This window comes from Molossus molossus, unplaced genomic scaffold (assembly GCF_014108415.1).
Source record: "Molossus molossus isolate mMolMol1 unplaced genomic scaffold, mMolMol1.p scaffold_m16_p_5, whole genome shotgun sequence".
NCBI lineage: Eukaryota > Metazoa > Chordata > Mammalia > Chiroptera > Molossidae > Molossus > Molossus molossus.
The window spans coordinates 101,280,437-101,301,469 of NW_023425388.1; the positions used below are offsets into that span (position 1 = coordinate 101,280,437).

General features: G+C 36.4%; 1 non-coding gene across 1 annotated transcript; it reads right to left on the bottom strand.

Moving 5' to 3' along the window:
* Positions 1-849: 849 nt before the first annotated feature.
* LOC118617920 lies at positions 850-954 on the bottom strand. The gene has a single exon (XR_004956881.1). It is a non-coding gene; the product is annotated as a U6 spliceosomal RNA (small nuclear RNA).
* Positions 955-21,033: the final 20,079 nt, after the last annotated feature.

Genomic DNA, 21,033 nt, shown 5'->3' on the forward strand with positions numbered 1-21,033 from the left:
TATTTCAATCTAGATAATTTGAAATTTTCAGTCATATTCTTGAACTTCAAACAGAACTTTTTCTTTAGAACCATTTTACATGAAAGTGTATCAGTAAAGGATACTTTGGGTTCATAGAAGTGTAGGTTGGGGGGTGTTATTCATGTTTTGCATATAAGAGGTTTGGCAAATAAAATACTGAATAATAAAATCAACAGTAGCAACTATTAATTTAATGAAGTACAAATGTTATTTTAAAATAAGATTAATGATTTGAGGAAAACAGGCCTTGGAAAAAAATAAAATAGAATTAACTACAAGTGCAGCAGGAAAACAGAAGTCAGTCTCTTATTAACCAATATAGTATATAACCAATATATATAGCCAATATAATATATAACCAATAAAATAGAAAATTCTAGTCTAAATGTTGTTTCTGTCACAAAAGTATATTGTGTTTTATGCATGTTTAAAAGAAGATTAATTAGTTTTCGTATTATCTTTAAGGAAGGACTGTGATGGTGGCAGAAGGGTGGCCAAGGGTATACCATAGCACTCCCTGCAGATGTAACCAAGTGTGAGCATGGAGGTGGGTGGTGCGTTGGGACTTCCTGTGGGAAAGTGTGATGTAGATTCTTCTGAGAAAGATACTGAATACATACCTGAAGGGAATGAAAATAATCTAAAGAAAGAGAGGGTTTTGATCTATATGAACAATAGAAATCCAGTCATGTATACTTCTGTTAGTTTTCTGTCTACCTGCTGGTCACTGTGAGTTTTAGTGGACTCATAGTGTTGTCTCTCCAACTTATCAATATTGTTGCAAAAAAATGGCTATTCAACGCATGGATTCACTTCCTTTTTTGTTTTTTTTTAATGGAACACTTCACAAATGTGCTTGTCATCCTTGCAGGGGCCATGCTAATCTTCTCTGTATCATTCCAATTTTAGTATATGTGCTACCGAAGAGAGTACAAATTCACTTCCTTGATAGTACTTACGAATTGCATTAAGGTTGCAATATCCTGTTGCTTAACCAAACTGCTTTACTTTTCTACAAACAGATAAATATAAAAACTCCCAGCACAGCCCTGGCCGGTTTGGCTCAGTGGTTGGAGCGTCGGCCTGCGGTACAGAGAGACCCGGGTTCGGTTCCCGCTAAGGGCACGTACCTCGGTTGCAGTTTGTCCCCGGCCCTGGTTGGTCGTGCGGGTGGCAGCCATTCGATGTGTCCCTTCATGTCGATGTTTCTCTCTCTCTCTCTTCCTCTCTCTCCCTCCCGCTCTATCTGAACAAAAAATGGAAAAATGTCCTCGGGTGAGGATAAAAAACAAAACAAAACAAAACAAAAAAACTCCCAGCACAGAGAGGAAATTATCAACACAATGAACATGCTATTTGCAATGCTTGTGACTTTAAAAATAAGAACAAATGCTCTCTCTCCACAATCTTCCTTGAGATCAGCTCCAAGCCCATTGTGTGAGTGTGTCTGAGGGAAGAACAGATACAGACACACCCCTGTATAAACATGTTTTGCTATGCATTTGTAATGGGAGGTGGTGATTTTCTCCTATCAGGGCTCACACATAACCAATTCTTGTTGTTAGTATCCAGAGTTAGTAATAAGAAATTTCATGCATGTGAAGTCACAGCAGGAGAACAGCAGTGGTTTCTTCCTAATCATTATGTCAGAGAAGGGATGCTTGAGCTGTGTTTCTTATCTAAGCATATGGACACTGGAGTGGGATGGCTTACCTGTCACCTACATAGAATTTCTGGGTGCTTTCCCGTTCCCCACGCTATTGTTAGGAAGGCAATGATATCTGCTAGCTACTATTCAGTCAGTTTAAGCACAGGCTTGCAAAAAAATAAGAGTACCTGCTCACCATTCTTGAAGTGTCTCCTGCAAAATTTTCACAGATTCATGAAATAAATTCTGGGCCATACATAATGGTAGTTTGAGTCCCTGGTTATTCTATTAAACCGCTAATCAGGTAGCCAACACCCTTTTTGACTGTTTTCCTGTATCATTCACCAAACCTGGAAAGCACTCCCACCTGCTCTGCTGACAGTGTTATACCAACTAACAAAAAGGAGGGGCACCTAGGCCCAATTTAGCTGGAAGACAGCTAAAGGCTAAAGTGAGTCCTATTTACCAAACAACATTGGAGCCCCTATAATGTAGAGGGGGAAACATTCAAAGGGTGATATGAGGCTCAGTATACAGAAATAGAATGAAAATTGCTGCCAACTGGCCCAGAAAACAATGCTCATGTGTAGCCATCACAGACCAGGTTGCCCAGTTTGAGGGGAAAAGTTGTGTAGCATCCGACTTTGATGGTTTCTGTGCTATTATCCCTGACTACAGAGAATAGAGACCCAGACACCCACATCTGTCTTGATTACTCCGGTGCCAATCTATGAGTTTTGAGTGTTCTCTCTCCCCTTATCATGTCTACACAGATTTGAAAATACCATGTTTCCAATGCCCAGGCTGAAACAGTGAGCTCTGCTATCAATTTATAGTCGATTCCTTTCCATAAACATCCGGCTTTGCATCCTGGAATAAAATGTCTTAACCCTTTCATTCAGACGTGTCAGTGCTGTGCCGCAACCATGGTCCAACTCTGGCTCCTGAATTCAGCTATTTCCATCAGGGATATTGAGAGAGGCTGCATGTCACATTATACCAACACATTCTGGCCCTGCATTTTGTTCCTTTACCCCTAAAAACAATGTCTGAACTTGATGTCCCTGAAAACTGTTTCAAAGCTTTTTGAGAAAGGTTTAGTTGAATAGATCAACTATTATTTGAACTCCCTCCATTATGCCTTCCTGGGATGCCTTATTTTGGAAATGACTTTTGCTATTTTGACAGAATTTAGCTTTGGTAGTCAGGCCGATTTGCCCTCCTCCAGTTTCCTCAGTTACCAGGCACTTGAACTTTCCCTCACCTTTTTCTGCTTAGCTTCTGCCAGGCCTCTCTCGACACCATGCAGTAGGCTGACTGAAATGTAACCACATTCTGGGTCAAATGCCTTTAAGCTGAAAACCACTTCCAAGAAGGGAAATCTTAGAGATTTTAAGCTTGCCTCTTTGGCAGTGCTGACATGAGAACAATGAGTCTTGGAGTTTTTTGCCCCCACTTTAAAAAATGCTGTTCAAGAAGAAATTCAAATTTCAGTAATTCTCACTGTCACACATACATGAAGTATAAAATGGAAAACATGGTAACAAATTAAGCAACCACTGTAATAATGGATAGGTAAAATATAATGTTGATGGACTGAAAACATTTTTTATTAATAAAATGTGACTTTGACGTGAATATTTAAGTAGCAATTTTAGCTACTTAATGTGAACTTTTATTGATTTAGTAAACTTAAGATAGACCATAGTTTAAAAAATGTGCATTGATGGGCAAGAACAAATCACATGATTTTATTCATAGTGCATTTTTAAAAGACTGTCTTCTGAGTGGTTCCCCCAATCATATTGTCTCAAAATATCAACATTAGAGCCTCTGCTCTATTTTAATTGTCATTAAAAATCTACCTCACATAAGTACATATAGATGAAGAGAGGAGGGGGAGTGGCCTTCACTCTTATATAATGGTTGACCTATTTGACTAAAGACCCTCCTAAAAAGCTAGAGACAGTTTCTTGGGAAAGAACTCTGGCATTTTTACTGCATAAGAGAGCTTTTTGGGACATAGGACTCAGGCATTTTTACTGCACAGAGGAAATTTCTGGGGACATAAGACTCAGACATTTTTACTAGAGGTAAAGAGACGAGATGCATAGCCAGAGTGAAGGTGTTAGTGTGATGTGACATATAAACTCTCCCAGAATCCCTGAGGAAAATAGCAGTTCAGAAGCAGAGAGTTTGACAAGAATTCCAGCAGAATCCTGACGTGGCTGAGTGACTGGCCACCACTGCAGGCAGATCAGGGACTGGTTGGGTTAGCTTCCCTGGAAGGGCTCAAACTTGGTGAGGAAAAGTGGGGAATACAGAGAATCTTCCCCCACTTTTACAATATAAGCTTTTGTAATTTTACTTTATTTAGTTCTGTCTTTACAAAACCCCCTTCTGAACATTTATCTACCTGGTTACGCTTAATTCTGTGTATTGACATCTCAAAAGAGCACATATTTTACAAATAGTGAGAGGCAGTGGCTTGTTTCATACTTTTAAAGTCATGGCACTTGGTTTGTGGGAAGAGAGGAATGGCACACACCAGTCAGAAACCTAACACATTTCACTTGGTCTGTTCATTCACTGAAACGCACGGTATAATTTTATGTAGTTTATAAAGTTTAAGAAATAACTCTTTCAGGTATTGAAATTAGTCATGTATCTCTTTTTTTAAAAAAAAATGTTTGTTCTAAAACATTATTTTAAATGGGATAAAATGGGAAGCCTTATATGACAAATTACTTTAAATTGGGGCTTTTTACTTATGATTTTGTTCATACTTCTACTTGTGCTCTAGTTTTGTTAAGCAATTACTTAAAAATGTGTATTTTTCTTATTTATAGGTACTTTCTAGACAGGACATCTATTTCCAGTCATGACAAGAACTAAGTTTTTAAAGGTATTATTCTAAAGCCTTTCCCTATATCACCATGTTAAATTCTTCCTATTTTATATAGGTTTTCATAAAGGAAGAAACTGACACATGGAAAATTTGAGTGTCTTTCTCAAGATCAAACATCTAATCACTGTCAAATACAATATTCAAAACTGACTACATTTTGTGCAGCCGTTGTGACACAGTGGTGGAGCATTGACCCATGCACCAAGAGGTTGCCAGTTCGATTCGCGGTCAGGGCACATGCCCAGATTGTGGGCCTAATCCCCACTGGGGGGCACGCAGGAAGCGACCAGTCGATGTTCTCTCTCATCGATGTTTCTGTCTCTCTCTCCTTTTCCTTTTTTCTCTCTATAAAATCGAAATAAAAAAACAAAACAAACAAACAAACAAAAATTGACTGTTTTTTGTTATAGCAGTCATCCTTAAATGTTACTCATGATGTTTAATGGTCACAAGTATAACAACTCACATGAGTACACATACAGATTTTGAAAAACAAAGCACCAAAGTTCAGATGAGTAAAACACTACAGAAACTTTTAATCCTGATGATTCTTTTTTTTTTCCTTTATTGATTTTAGAGAGAGAGGAAGGGATAAGGAGAGATAGAAACATTGATGAGAGAGAACTTCCATTGGCTCCCTCCTGCATGCCCCCCCACTGGGGATTTGGCCCACAACCTGGGCATGTGCTCTGACCAGAAATCAAACTGGCAACTTCTTCATGCATGGATTGATGCTCAACCACTGAGCCACACCGGCTGAGCAATCCTGATGATTCTTAATACTATGTCTGTTCATTACAGGCTCTGACAAAGCAGGGCAGCTTAGAGGCTATGTTCAATTATGACCTCACTACTTGCAACTCTGTACTTTCCATTAAAAAGGAAAGTGTAGTATATTAGAATCACACATAGGATACAGCATCACAGTAATAAACATGCCTCTTTGAAAAGTTATATTGAAATATAAATTATTTGCCACACTATACAGGATATATTCTTAGTATCCCTAAAAGTACAATTCTCATCCTTTATGAAATTCAAAGTGAGGCTGACTCTGTTAATTTCTGAATTTTGGGGGAAAAATTACATTTTTAAATTTTATTTTTGAAGATTAAACATTTTACTTTCTCCTGAAACTAAAGCATACACCCTAATGGCAAATGCTCTTCATTGGCACTAATAATGTTCATATCAGTCGTCTCCCAGTATAGTGACTGCTGTCCTATGCTTTCTTATTCTAGTATTTTACCCACTACACTGGTTAAACTTTCCTTAATATCTGCTGGTCAACAATAGGATCAGTCAACTCATGATGAAGAAAACAGAATGATTTAATTTTATGTTATATATTTTTTTAACATGGTCACACTATTTTTGTGTGTCTGAATTATTTCAGTTATAGGCTTTGACAGAGGGCTAAAAATACAGCACCTTAGACAAGCTAGAATTTTACTTTCTTCTCACCTGTCTAAAGTAAAAACTAAATTTTTTTCTATTTTCATATTCTGCCTTTCCTACAGTCAATTAAGATGGAGGTGTGGTCACCCCAGACTAGTATTTTAACTTCTGGGAAAAAAAGGAGAAACTGAGGGAAAGGCATTTTATTCATTTCCTGGAAATGATATGTGCAAATCTCAAATTTCTTAGGAGAGAACTCAGCAACATGGCCACACTTAGCCTCAGGGCAGTTTGGGAATTGTAGTCTTCAGCCAAGAGGCCTGCTTCTGGCTCTCAAACAAAGACAGGGAAAGTAGAAATGGACACAACCTTAAATTTTAGGCTGGTGATGTTTACACTGAACTCCATGCCTTCCTCTTTCCCAGTTTTTTCTTTCCCTTCTCCTTGGTCAAGACTATTTGTGCATTTATTGCACCACTTTCAGAGAACTTGGAGGTCATGTAACTCTAGAGGGTAGTTGGATGTCCACTGATACTACTTTAAGCACTAAATGGAAAGTATTTAATTTAAAAAAATATAATTTACCCTAAATGTTTAAAGAATATATCTATGGTATTAAGGAGGTATGTAGGGTGTCCTTAATGAGCTTTTAATTCACCAAATGGTTACTCTGTACTTACTACCTGAATAGAGCTGAGTATAGAATTTTGAAAATCAAAAAATTTGAACACAAAGAAACTTTCCTCAAATAATTTACTAACCCCCTCAGGATACCCAATGAAAAATCACTAAACAGGGCAATGATTCAAAAGCTGTCACAGGAGAGAAAAGGTGAAGGTGTTTTTAGTCTGTGGTTCTTTTTAGGGGGCCACCCAGTGTGTATTTAGTAGAACACTTTCCATCACATATATTTTCAAAGGACTTCCTTACTGAAATAGTGTTTATATTCCATGTGGCTTATGAAATATCTTATTACAAATATATAATTATCATATTAGGGCATAATAATAATCCTAACTTCTATTTAGGGCAGTTTATCTAAACTATAGTATGTAACCTTTCTTCTTTGATTCTATCAATCATGAAAATAGTGTAATTATTAACTTTACAATGTCATAATATTTCTTTTCTCTTTTAATGAGACAGAGAATAACTCTAAAATTTAATATTCTTAATCATGTGGGCAGTTTGCTGAAAATATGTATTTAAAGACTCTATTTAAAGAGAGATTCTATTTCCATAGGTCTTGTATAAAGGCCAGGAACCATCATTTCCCACAAGCAGCCCTGTTGATGTGGCAGCTCTTTTTCCCACTTTAAAGAACACACTGGGAAGTTTATATAAATAGACCCCACTATTGATAGACCTTCTTTGCATTGTTTGACTTTTTGAACATAAACATATTTTTTTGTGTGTGTGAAATTGTTTCTGTCACTATGATTGCCTCTTATAAGAGAGGGCAATTATTCATATTAACCATATTAAGACAAAAATCAGTGTATTTAAAATGATTATATCTTCATAAAAATGTAATCTACACAAGAGATGTGATTGGCACAGTCTCTATATATTTACCTATTTTTAATGAGAAAAATACTAAATGGAACAAGTAATTTTTATACCTATTATTATCAATATAGGTAGCATTAACTATACTGTATTCTCTTTCCTGATTATGTATTTTGCCTCATTGCTTCTGAATTATATCTTATGCTTAAAGGTAAGGAAGAAAAGTAAGAAAACAATGGGGAAAAAGAAAGGAAGGGAGGGAAGGAAGGGGAAAGAAAATTAGAGTAAAGAGATAAAACAAGAAAAAATAACCTTGAAAAACAATAGTATTTTATTTTGAGAAATCATATAAAGATAGACCCCATAGTCCAGCTATGAATAGTCAAATAAATAAAAACACCATTGATATGTTTAGCCTCGCCTCCTCTCTCCCATCTCTAACTGTGATCATTGGAAAATACCAGTGTCCAGTTTTTAACTGATTGTTAACACCGTTAGGAAAGTATTTTATTTATTAAAATTGAAATTCAAGTGCCATTCTCTCATTCCTTTAAAAATGTATTATTTCCCAAATTTGAAAGATTGTATTCAGGAACACAGTCATGGTGCTTAACTTTCAAGGCCTGCTTCTGCATTTTCCCAGAGCACAGTGGTCTAATTTTAACCTTTAATTTCATTGAGTAGATAATCATCTTATAACCATGAATACCATGCTGATTTCTTGCGAACTCTTCCCACCTTTAACAGTACCATCATTGCTGCTTATTGATTTAAGTCTCCTGCATCACAGTACTTAATTAATTTCAAACACAGCAGAATATTTTGGGATTTTATATTCAGGATCTCATTGATTTCTTGTCTTGCCTATTTTAATCAGATTTGGGAAAAGGGAAGGATTATGTCGAGGCTGTCTACTCCTCTACTGGTTAAAAACGTTACAAGTGCAATCATTAGCAAGCACTTCATTTGATTAAAGTATCTAAACCTTGAAGTGATCACTTATACACACACAGTAAGCATTACATAATAATATTTAATTTAAATATCAGAAAGAATGTGTGCTCTAATAAACAGATCTAGCATGTATGTCACATGACTATTTGAACACAAAGGCCATTTTTTTTATAATGTAATTAGATATTTATTTCACATTTGTGTAATTCACATATAAATATTTTTTGGTCTAATTCTCACATCAAAATGCCTAATAATCTGACACCCATGAGGCCTTGGTATGTGTTTCTGTGCTCTACTTTAGTGATTAACCAAGTAGTCAAATGTGTCGTTTCAAACTTGATTCTTTAAAGGCAGTCTTTGAAAGAATAGTACCTGCATTGCTGTTTTGTGGTGCAACAGTGACAACCAGTGGCAACTGGATTTCCACTGAGGCTGACAATTTGTTGCAGACATTTTATAGATTAACAAGGACCTTTATCTAGCTTTAATAACCAGCACTCAAATGACCTGCTTCTTGCTCATCTTCATCTTATCTTGTACTAAAAATAGGTAGATATCCACCACATGTCTACCTGCAAAATCTTTTGTTTTATTAAATAAGTATCTGAAATATAGATTGAAATGGTCTTACTACGAGGTCACTGAAAATGCTTACATATTGGAGGTGACTGAAAGATTCTTAATTGGTTCACCCTATGTGATATAAAAACCAAGTGACCTATGATTTTTCTTTTGCCTGCAAGGCAAAGAAAAGAACTGCTAGATGCATGTGAAAAAACAGGTCAAAGCACTTCATGGGCAAACAGTTAGGACTGTGTAATTATTCACTACCTGAGCATCCCACATTGGGCTCATCTTCCCCTTCTAAAAAGTCCATTATTTCTTTTGAATGGAGAGTTTAATGGAGTAAAGCTTTGCTAGAAGTAATGATCTGGATAATGTGGAGTTCAACTTTGGATTATGGACTTTTAGAGACTCCAAGCAGTTAAAGCTAATGATTTAATCCCTGTATTTATTTTAAAATTTTTCAGACAGATCTACTTATATATCCTTAAAGCTTGCTCTGAAACACAGCAAACAAGACCTCCCTCTTTTTTCTCTCTAGCATCCATGACATTCCTACTGTCTCAAACTGTCTTTTTTTTTTTTTTTTTTTAGCATAGCTCCAAACCTTCTTTCCTCACCACTGGCGCTGTTGTAAGAGTGCTTATGGCAAATTTGCTTCTGTAATCATAACTTGAACCCATCTGGGGATGAGATTGGCTACAAGCTTAGTATTTCCACTTAACATATTCATGATTAGCATGCACAGAAGGAGTAGAATTAGGATGAATGTTTTTGGAACAGTACAGATAAATCCTCATAAATGTAGTACAACAGCTCTGGAAACGCACAGTGCGGAAACGTAATGAAGCTGAACTCTGCAGAGAGTTTGGTATTCTCAGTACCGTGCCTCTTCTAATGAACTCATTTAGATTAGAAAATGGATTTAATATTTTATTGGAATTAACCTGAGCCAGTAAAGAGGATAACAATTTCTTTCCATAAATATAGTGATATTACAGGGTGAGGTAGCATGTTACATGAATATTAAGCACTTTATGAACATTGTCATGAAGCTAAAAAAAGTAAGGTGATTATATTTTAATATAGTGGTACTGTTCTTACAATAATTAAATTTGGATAGCAGTAAAGGGATATTTTTAAAAGCTTTCAATCAGAATTTTGTTGCATTTTCAAAGCTAAAATGCCATGTGATTAAAATGAAACTCAGGATTTAACATTTAAGCAACTAACCACAGCAGCAACTATATTTTCCCTAGTGGGAATAAACAGTAAACAAGGCAGGTGGGGCGGTACTGAGCTTTTGAGTTTGACTAAAGAGAAGGATTATCTCCTTACCAATCTGCAGGAAGTTTATTTACTCACCCCTGGCTACTTTGGCAGATAAACTAGCCAAAAAATAGAACTCTACTGCATTATTGGCTAGGTTCTTTCCCTGTTTCTGTTATTTTTTGTTTTCAGCCAAATTCACTGTGTCCTTTACGGATAATGAGTGGATGTTTTTCAGATAAGATGCATATAGAGTCTATAAAAAGAAATCCATGAGCACTCCTAGGGCATACATGCTTCTCCTCCCGTAAAATGTCTAGCTCTAAGCTACTTCTACCACTCATTTTTGTCAATCTATCTGATGTAATATAGGCAAGGGAACTAATATCACACTTTTGTAATCTTGAAGAAATAAAACTATAACATGAATTTGATCCAGCCTTAAACAAAGGCAAGCTCTGGCCTGGAGTGCCATTTCTAGCCCTTTTGTAAAGGCAGCTACTGTGCACATGTGCACCAGAGCGTTCACTGATGCTACAGGCTAAGGCGCAGTGCACACTGCTTGCTGGAGGCTGGGTTAGGTCCTGAGGCTCTGCAGAGATCTGATTAAAGCTGAACACGTGCTGTGCTGCTGTTCAAGCAAGTGCACAGAGTCAGTTTCAGAAAAGCTCCCCACCCCTTCTTCGTTCCACCTTCACTAGGAAGACTTTTGCTTTGGTTGGGGAAAGAGTCGTGAGAGGCAGCTCCATGTGTGGGTTTCAGATTTCCCCAGCCGGTATCCGCACAGAGCTCCACGACTGATGCTTTTCTAAGCGTCGGTCACACTGGGGCTTTGAGATAATGCTATTAAACTAGAGCTGGAGAAAACTAGCTACTTGCTGAGTAGGGGAGAGGGGGTGTGACAGGCCCCAAACAAGAGATGTCAGCCTTAGTGTTGAGCAGCTGGTGAAACTCAGTGGCAGGAGGCTGCTCGGACCAGCAAGGAGGACTTTTAGGGGGAACGCGTCCTGCTGGAGTGCTGGTGAAGGACAGCAGACTGGGGAGCGACGCTGGGAAGCGGAGGAAGAGAACACAGGGAGAAGAGGACTTGGGAGAGAGGGGGCTGCAGAGGCAAAACCGCCAGGAGCTCGGGATTTGCTGGTCACTAAGATCCAGGGCAAACCCTGTAGTTCCACTTTATTTTCATTTCTGCATTTTTCCTCACTTCTGGTAGCCTCCCTAATTTTGCGTCTCTTATTTTACTCCTTGATAGGGTAAAATATTGAGTACAAGATTTTTACCATAAGTAGCCTGGTATCCATCTCCCTCGGTGGTGGGCAGGGTTTGGGTAGATGGGGATGAAATGGGAAGCTATTAGCACTGCTACAGAAATAAACAGAGAGATATCCAGAAAAACTTTACATTTTTACATTCCTGAAAAGAAGCTGGCCTGAAAGATAGAGTACCCTTTTAAACCAGGCAAATTAGCTTGCAAAATGATTTCTAAATTTCCTTATCGACTTCTCCTTTAATATGCCAGTGGTTAGTCTGGCTGACTTAGTTCAGACTGCTCTCTTGCTGTGAAGACACACACACGCACGCACACGTGTGTGTGTATATGTATGCTCTGTGTCTACAGTTTTCTGGTAAGAGGATAAGATACAGCAGAAATGAACGACATGCCAGTAATTTTCATAGCCCTGAGGAGAGCCAGTGAGAAGAAGCATGAACGCAGAGACAGCGAACAAGCTAGAAGAGCAACCCCGTTTTCTCCTCTTCTGGCTTATGGACAAACAGGAGATGCTGTAGTCAATATGTGTGCAGCTGCTCACCTGTGCTGCCTTTTGGATTCCAGGAGAAGCTGCTTTGCAGGCTGTCTTCTGGCCAGTGAGTCAGCTTCCACAAAGTAAATGTGGCAGTTCATGGTAAAAAGATCATGCAGCAGATGATAGAAGGGTAAGTAGCTACTTGGTAACCAGTGCACATTGTCCTAGAAGTAGAGCAGAGAGAGAGAATTCCTAAAGACTCTGCACCTTTTTTTTGTTTGTTTATGCCAAGATCATTTAAATCACTCCCCTTGCCTTACAAAATCTGTAGTTGGTTTATTGGTGGACTGCCCCCCCCCCCCCAAATAGATATGGTCAAGTCATAACTCTCAATACCTGTGAGTATGCCCTTATTTGGAAATAGAGTATTTATTGATGTAGTTAAGTTAAGGGCCTTAAAATGAGAGAATCCTGATTTAGGGAGAGCATTAAATCCAACGAGTCTTATTTTTATGAGAGAAGGGAGAGGGAGAGATTTGAGATACATGAATTTGGACATGTAGGGAAGAAGGCCATGTGAAGACAGAAACAGAGATTGAAGTTTTGCTGCCCTATACCAGTGAACACCAGGAGAATATTTTGTAATCAATCTACTTATTTTAAAAAATTTATCTTTTAAATCATTTGGGGGGAATTAAACAAATTCTAAAGTGCACAGAATAATACAGTGAACAGCCATGTATCCACCATCCCAGATTTCAGAAGTATCAATTTGACCAATTTTGTTTCAAATACAGTCTCTATAAAATAGAGTTGGTTCCTCAATTTGTTATTTGTGTGCATTTGCCTCCTTACTCTTGTCTCTGAGGCAGTAATGCCTGGAAATTTACTAGTCCCAGGGTGGCCCTTGAACAATTACTGACATGTGTGGCATGGAAGTATAACTCCTATGTATTGGGCCCAGAAACCTCTACAGTTTCATCTGTACTTCTGACTTCCACTGCAGGGTTATTTTAATGCTACCTTCTGTAGGACAGTCCAGTGATTCTCAACGAGTGTGCCACACGTTCTTGAAGCATGCCATACCTGACTATTTGGTTAGGAGCACTGACCTCTTTCCCTTTATACTGTCAAATTTTAAAAAATGATAGTAGCCAACACAACAATAGCTATTCGGTGTGAATGAATGAAAATTATACCCTATTTTTATGTCAGATCAGCAAAATATATATTTTTTGGTGTGCCACAGAATTTTAGTAATTAGTGTGTGTGCCATGAGATGAAAAAGGTTGAATATTGCTAGGGCGATCCATAAAATCCTACCTGCAAACCCCATTCTGCTCTCTCTGGGTGACAATGGGAATAGCAAATTAACAAAGTGGGCCCATGAATCCCTGTCTCAGGTTTGCTTTTGGGGAACTTGACCTAACACCTTTAACCACTAAGACCCTACTGTATTATATTAAAATAATTCCCAGCATTAGTGCATTTCATTTGTATTTTGATATGTATCTCTAAAATGTAAGGACTCTTTAAAAATGTATTATCATTATTATACCTAAATATGACAATATAATTTCTTTTACATAAAATTGCAGTGTTCTAATATACAATTATCTCATAAATATAATTGTTTAATAATTTAATTCGCTCACTATCCAAATAAGATATTCACATTACATTTGATTTGAAATGTCTTACTATCTCTCTTAATAGAGATGTTTCCCTTTTTCTCTGTTTTGCCTTTTCTTTGCCTTTGTTTGTTAGTAAAACATTGTCATTTTTTTTTTTTTTTAGAGTTTCCAAGAGTCTGGATTTAGTTGATTGAATCTTCGTGGTATTTTTTTAGTATATTTGTGTAGCCCCTGTATAGCATGTTGGTTGGTATTTGTATTTAAAAGCTTGATCGGGTTCAGGTGTGACATTTTTGTTAAATCACCTTCATTGGTGGCCATATGTCCTTTTATTAGGAGACATATAATTTTGTTTTTCTATCTGTTATTTAATGGCCATTAATAAATAATGTTTCTATCCATTATTATTTCATGGACTGCAAAATGGTGATACTTTGTCTCTCCTTCAAAAACCATAAACAAAAGACAAACACCTTTATCACAGGAGCTGAGACAGAGGGAGGAGGGTCATTTGCCTTTCCTGCTGGTTTCCCTCAGCTAGAGCCCCAGCTCCTTGCCCTCTAGGACAGAGCCCTCAGCTCCACCACACTGGCCTTGCCTGCAGCAATGCATGCAAGAAGCTTACCTTGCTGAAACTGCTCCTCCAGAAGACAGCTGATTTTAGCATTCTTTTTCTTTTCCTTCTATCATATTTCTTCTGAATGTTCTGTTTTGTTTTTTTTTAATCACTTTTTTGTTTAAGACCTCCTCCTGAGGAGCCAGCCAGGCCCCCAACTTGAGGTCCAGGGGCAGTGCATGCTGAAGCTGTACCTCTGCTGTCAGTGAGCTGATGAGAACAATGTAATTGTTTACCAGGGTCTTGGTGAAGACCAGTTTGTCCTTGGATGCTTTGTAGATAACATTATTAATCTTTCCTTTGTGCATACAATACCCCAAGCTCCAGGAGGAATTGCCCATGTGTAGCCTCAAGGCAGGTACTTCTTGCTGCCTCCAGCAGGTGGCTGTGTAAATGTGACGGGTTAATCTTAGTGTTGGGGGCAGCATATTCCAGCTCTTATTTTTTTGCTTCTTATAGGGGTTTTCTTTTACACACACACACACACACACACACACACACACGCCCAGTTTTGCAACGCTTGTGCCAGTTGTCTCAAGAGATGCCCATGGCTCGGTGCCATCTGGAAAGATACTTTGTCTCTTTTAATTCCTTTTTCATTTATTACCTGGATTACTTCTAGAAAGACAAATATCCTCTCTTTGGTTGCAGTTTGGTAAAATTCACATAGGAAAGGCAGGATAAATGTTTTTCTTTTTCTTTTACCAGTTGCTAAAATACAGTTGGCTCTCTGTATCTGCAGATTCAGCCACCTGAAGATAAAAAATATTCACATAAAAAGTGACGTTATTACTGACATGTACTATATAAATTAGGCCTTTGATGGTTGCATCTGTACAGAACATGCATAGACTGTTTTTCTTGTAACTATTCCCTAAACAATGTGACAGCTATTTACATAGCATTTACATTGTATTAGGCATTATAAGCAATTCAGAGATGATTTAAAGTAGTCAATAGGATGTGGCTAAGTTATATGCAAATACTACTCTATTTTATGATAAAAGGGACTTGAGCTTTGGTAGATTTTGGTGTTCTAGTGGGACGTGTCCTGGATCCAATCCCTCTATGAATACCAAGGAAAGCCTGTAGTGAGTTAGTATACTTCAATGCTGAATAAATAGGGTATTATTTTTTTGAAAATTATGAATTCATTAGTTTAAATGAACTTGATATGTTTTCCCCACTACAGTGATTGTCCTTGTCTATTCTTCTCGTTAATGAGAACCCAGTCAAACTGACTTGTGAGTCCTTTGGGTACAACTGGAGTCGTCTTTGTTGTTTTTTTTTTGCTAAGAGTTATGAGCATCCAAGGTCATCTTGTATGTATTCAGCTCCATACCTAGAGTGAACATTTCCCAAGGAGCCCTTAACTTTTATACAACTGGAGGTCTTTAATTTGAGGCCTTATCAGTGAGTGCAGGTAGCATTACCTTTTTAAGGTGAAATATATCATGAGTTTAACTGATTCTTTCAATTACAATTCAAAATTACTGAATTTATTTTAAGCAATTATAATTTTTATTTAAATCTTATTTCTGTCATACAGAGATACCAATTCCCAACAATTCTAGTAATGATAGAATGAGGATATCACATATCTACTCATCTGCTTTACTCCATAAATTATAAAAATGTCTCCAATGACAATCACAATATACACCAACAATATGATTATGGAAATCGGTATAAGGTTTTTTGTAGTTTAGTAAATTGCTATATTACATTACTATATTAAAGACCCTTGAAATAGCTACTCTCTGGGGGCTAATGCCACCAATAAATTATACAATTTTATTTGTTTATTGTTATTTGTCATATTCTTTTTTATTTTTATAATTTAAATTATACAAATAGGTGTATTCAAAGATGTGTAGCTCCCATTCCTTTGGCCTTAACCCTATACCCTCACTCTACCTTGTTTTTTCATTCCACTCTCTGTCAAATATAAGCATATATATTCACATACTATTCTTTCTTAGATATACAGTGATATAATATACTCACTTTTCTTTACCTTGCTTTCTTTTCTTCAACTAATGATAAATCTAAGAGATTACTCTAGAATGGTATATAGAAATATCCTTATTTATTTTTGCAGTAGTAGAATTCTCCACTTTGTGGAGCCTACCTTAATTTATTAAGCAAGTTCTATATTGATAAATATTTAGATTATTCCCACATTTTGTTTTGTTGTTGTTGTTGTTTTGCTACTCTAACACAGTCCTTCAATAAACAATCTTGTATGTATTCCTTTATATATTATTGCTAGTATATCTTTGAGATACATTGCTAGAGATAGGATTGTTGAGTCAAAGGCCAAATGAATCTGTTATTTCAGTAGATATTATTAAATATTTCTGCATAACAATTGTACTAGTTTAGGCAGGCATGTTTTTGTGTACTTTTTAAAAAATCTCTTTGAGTGTTTTCATTTTAAGTGAAAAAAGATGTTATATTTATTTTTCTTTAAATAAATGAGGTGAGCCTATTTACATGTATTGATATAATTAGTATATGTCACCTTAACTCTGCCTTATTACATAAATAAGCTTTATCTGGTTCTGACCAGTGAACAAAATAGAACACACAATGCCTTAGACTGTAATAACAAGTTTCCACAAATATTTTATCAGTTATATCATTTTTGTGTGAACACATTTTTTGAATTTCTTATTGCAAAAGCAAGAGAATTTAACCAAATATTCTGTATGCTAAAGCTCATAGGACTTAGAATCATAGTACTTTGCAATGTCACATTGAATATAAGTCTACTTACTAATATACTGCATCAAAGAGAGAAAGATGCCATGGAGTGATTCATGGTTGTCACGAAGAAGTTAGTGAGCTGCCCATAAGTACTATCAACTTACTGTAGGTTTGAACTCTTATTCCATCTGCTTCTCATATTTCTGTTTCAGCGTCTGCATGTAGCAATGTCAAGAGTAGCAGTGAGTTTTCACCTGGTTGCTGTATTTCATTGTGAGGCTGATTTTATGATTCATATTTTGTTCCAAAAGGTTCCATATTGAATGAATCTCTAGGCTCAGATTATCTCTGTCATCAGATACATTTACTGCCTGATGGGTATGACTTACCCCTGGCAGAATGTATTATTTGTTACAACTGGGACTTCTTTCTTTGACTTGGTATTTGGTGCGTGAGATTACTTCTGTTCTGCAGTTCTACTTTGTGCAATCGGAAAGTTTTTTAATTCAGTGTTTTAAAAACAGTTGTGATTTTCATTGTGTTCTACAACATTTGAAAAGAAAATAGACCCTGTGTGCTGTTTCTAGTTTTTTGTTTTAGCAATTTTGATAATAATATATGCATGCAGAGTAATATAGGAATTGGATATTTTCAGTACACTTTCTCCCCATCATTTCATTATGTTTCCCACCTTTTAGGGAAAGCGATATGTGGAATTTCAGTAAAAAACAACCAAAAAATTAAAATAAAATAGCTTCTAGTATAGGAAAAAAATACTATAAGTTGGGTTCAACTGCCATTTACTAATTTTTGAAATTGTCTCTAAGGCAGTGTAGTGATTAAAAGGAACAGAAACAATAATTTTGTTATTTGGGTAAGTTCTCTACACAAGATAACTTCAATATTGTTACTGGTTAATTGAAGATTGTTTCATAAATGTGTTTTTTGAATATTCTTGTTGATATGATGCTTTTCTGTAAGCAAAATGACCTAATGAAAATGCTAACAATTTGTAGACTTTAATGTTAAGAATTGATGGGGGGTGGGAAAGTAAGGGACAGGAGTAATTGATGATAGGTGGTCCAGGAACCCCCCTCCACAGTTGATAAAATAATTTGAATATCTCATGAAAGAGGGAGAGAGAGAGAAAAAAGAGAGGAGGGGAGAGAGAGAAAGAGGAAGGGATCTCTATCAGTCAGGGCAGTTGTGTATATTTTTGTAGCTCTTGACATTTATGAGACGGCAGGGATGGGGTTTATATGAAATAAAGACAAACATTTTGCTGGAGTAAATAGGTGGACAAAGAGACTAAGTTTATTTTCATCTACTTATTACTACTTCATACTAGAAATAGAAATGACAGTATAGCATAGGATATTGTCCAAGAAAGGGATCTTTGAAGTTATCTATTGTTCCCTGATAACAGGACAATTATTCTGAGACATGACATTATCATCTGAAATCTTTACGAATATTATCAACAGAAAGCTCAGTTACTTAATTATAGCTTATTTTGGGGTTCAACAGCTTTAAATATTGGACAATTTTTCTTTTTAATTTATCTTTATTGTTGGAAGTATTACAGATGTTTCTACTTTATTCCCCCATTGACACCCTCTCCCTGCTCCCCCGACCACTTGCCTTCACTGCACTTTGTGTCGGTTGGTTATGCATACATGCATATAAGTTCTTCCCACCCCCCTAACCCTCTTCCCTCTAAGGTCTGTCAGTTCCATGTTCCCTACTTCCATGACTCTGGTATTTTGTTCATCAGCTTATTTTGTTCATTATATTCCACAAATAAGTGAGATCATGTGATACTTGTCTTTCTCTGGCTTATTTCTTTTAGCATAATTCCCCTCTAGGTCCCTCCATGTCACCACTATGGAAAACAATATGGTGTTTTTTCAAAAAATTAAAAATGGAACTGCCATTGGACCTTGTGATCCCATTTCTAGGACTATACCCAAAGAAGCTTGAAACACCAATCAGAAAAAATATATGCACCCTTATATTCATAGCAGTGCTATTTACAATAGCTAAGATCTGGAAACAGCTCAAGTGTCCATTGGTAGATGACTGGATAAAAAAGCTGTGGTACATATACACAATGGAGAACTATGCAGCTGTAAGAAAAAAAGATCTCTTATTCTTTTCTTTTTTTTAAATCCTCATCCAAGGATATGTTTTTGTTGATTTTAGGGAGAGAGGTAGGTGGGGAGAGAGAGAGAAACATCAATCAGTTGCCTCCCATACATGATCCCCTGATAGGGGATCAAACCTACAACCTAGGTATGTTCCTGACTGGAAATCAAACCCAAACCTTTTGGTGTATGGGATGATACTTCAACCAAGTAAGCTAGAGCGGACACATTTTCTTATATTGAGATATTATGTACTTTCCTGTACCTTCTCAATATAAATTCTAATCTTACTATCTGGATAAATTCAATGTAAGGTCAGACTACTTTCAGAAGACAGGAGAGTCCTTCACATATCTGAAGATAAATATCAAGTAAGTCTTATATCCCCTCCCCCACCCCATTCTCTCTGTAGGTCATATATTCCTCAGGAAAACCTCTACCTGTGTCGAAACAAGTTTTTAAAACATGACATTCCAATCAGACACAATACTTAAGATGTTGAATGACAAACCCAGCATTTGGTTAATCTACAGTATCTTTAAGTTTGGACACTTTATTTTCTTTAGTCATTTATTATTTTAACACTGAGTCATAATGTTAATTTCTTTCATAATTTTAGATAATAAAAACTTTTAGGCATTTTAAAATATAACCTACTTTTTGTCAAGCTTTTCTAAGTATATCATTATAAAATTGATTCTTTGAACCCACTTGCAGAATAGTTATTTTGGTTAAATTGATTTGTGTTAGTTTGGGCCCATCATTTATCCTGCCATTTTTATTTTTGAACTTGGATAACATTATCAATTGCATTAGTTAAGCCTTTCAGATTTGGGTCAGCTGAAAATTTAATCATAATATTTCTTTCTATATCTCAGGCATTAAATAGAATGTTGACTGGCTCAGGGTCAAGGACAGCGTACAAAACTATGCCATTATAAGAATCTATCTAGTTATATATTGATGCCTAGTTTACTACTTTGATATTCATTCAACAAATATCTATTGAATTTTTATTATGCATCAGAAACTAATCAAACTACTGGGGATCTGACAATAAAAACATACTAAATGTGTGTCTTCATAGAGTAGAAAGGGCTACTACTGCCTATATGGCACCTTTGTGCAAATTATTAAAAAAAGCACTCCATTAGGTAAATTCAGTCTTTTTTACTAAACAAAAGATACCTGTGTTTTGAGAAACAGTCAAATGCCAGGTAAATGTTTTGTTAAGAGGAGCTGGCTGGACTTCAGTTTTAGTAAGAACTGTAGCTGTCACCTTTATTCAATATACAATCTGCACCACTTTTCATGACCCCCGGACAGTTTGTGCATTCACTCTTTAATGCCCTTATTAATTTTTACTCATTATTCAATGTTCATGTTTTTTGGACTTGCTTATCATGCAAGAGGGGTGTGTTAATAAATAAAGAATGATTAATCTACTTTATAGGACTTACTTTAATAACAGGAAATAGAGAAAACTCAACTAAGGCATGCTGTTTCACATAGTCTAAATATCTCCCAAGGGAATAATTACGGATACTATTGAAAATGTGAAAGGGATAATTATCTCTCCTCCCAGAATCTGTACACCTCTTTCCAGAGCATAGAACTGTGGCTCTGAGGTGGCTGAGTAACAGGAGCTGTGCTTCCCAGAACCTTTGCTCTTATTTTCCTGAGCCACGTGTTAGTCCTCGACAACAACAGCAACAGAACTGATGTAGTCCACTTTTGGGGTAAGGAGCTGAAGATATAATTGTGCCTTCTTCACCCTCTTTTCTTAACCAAACCTGAAACAAAAATATGTAATGCCTTTCTGTAGCAGTTCTCAACATTTTCAGTCTCAAGTTTCCATTATACCATTAAAAAATATTCAAGATATCAAGCGATTTCATATTTATGAATTAT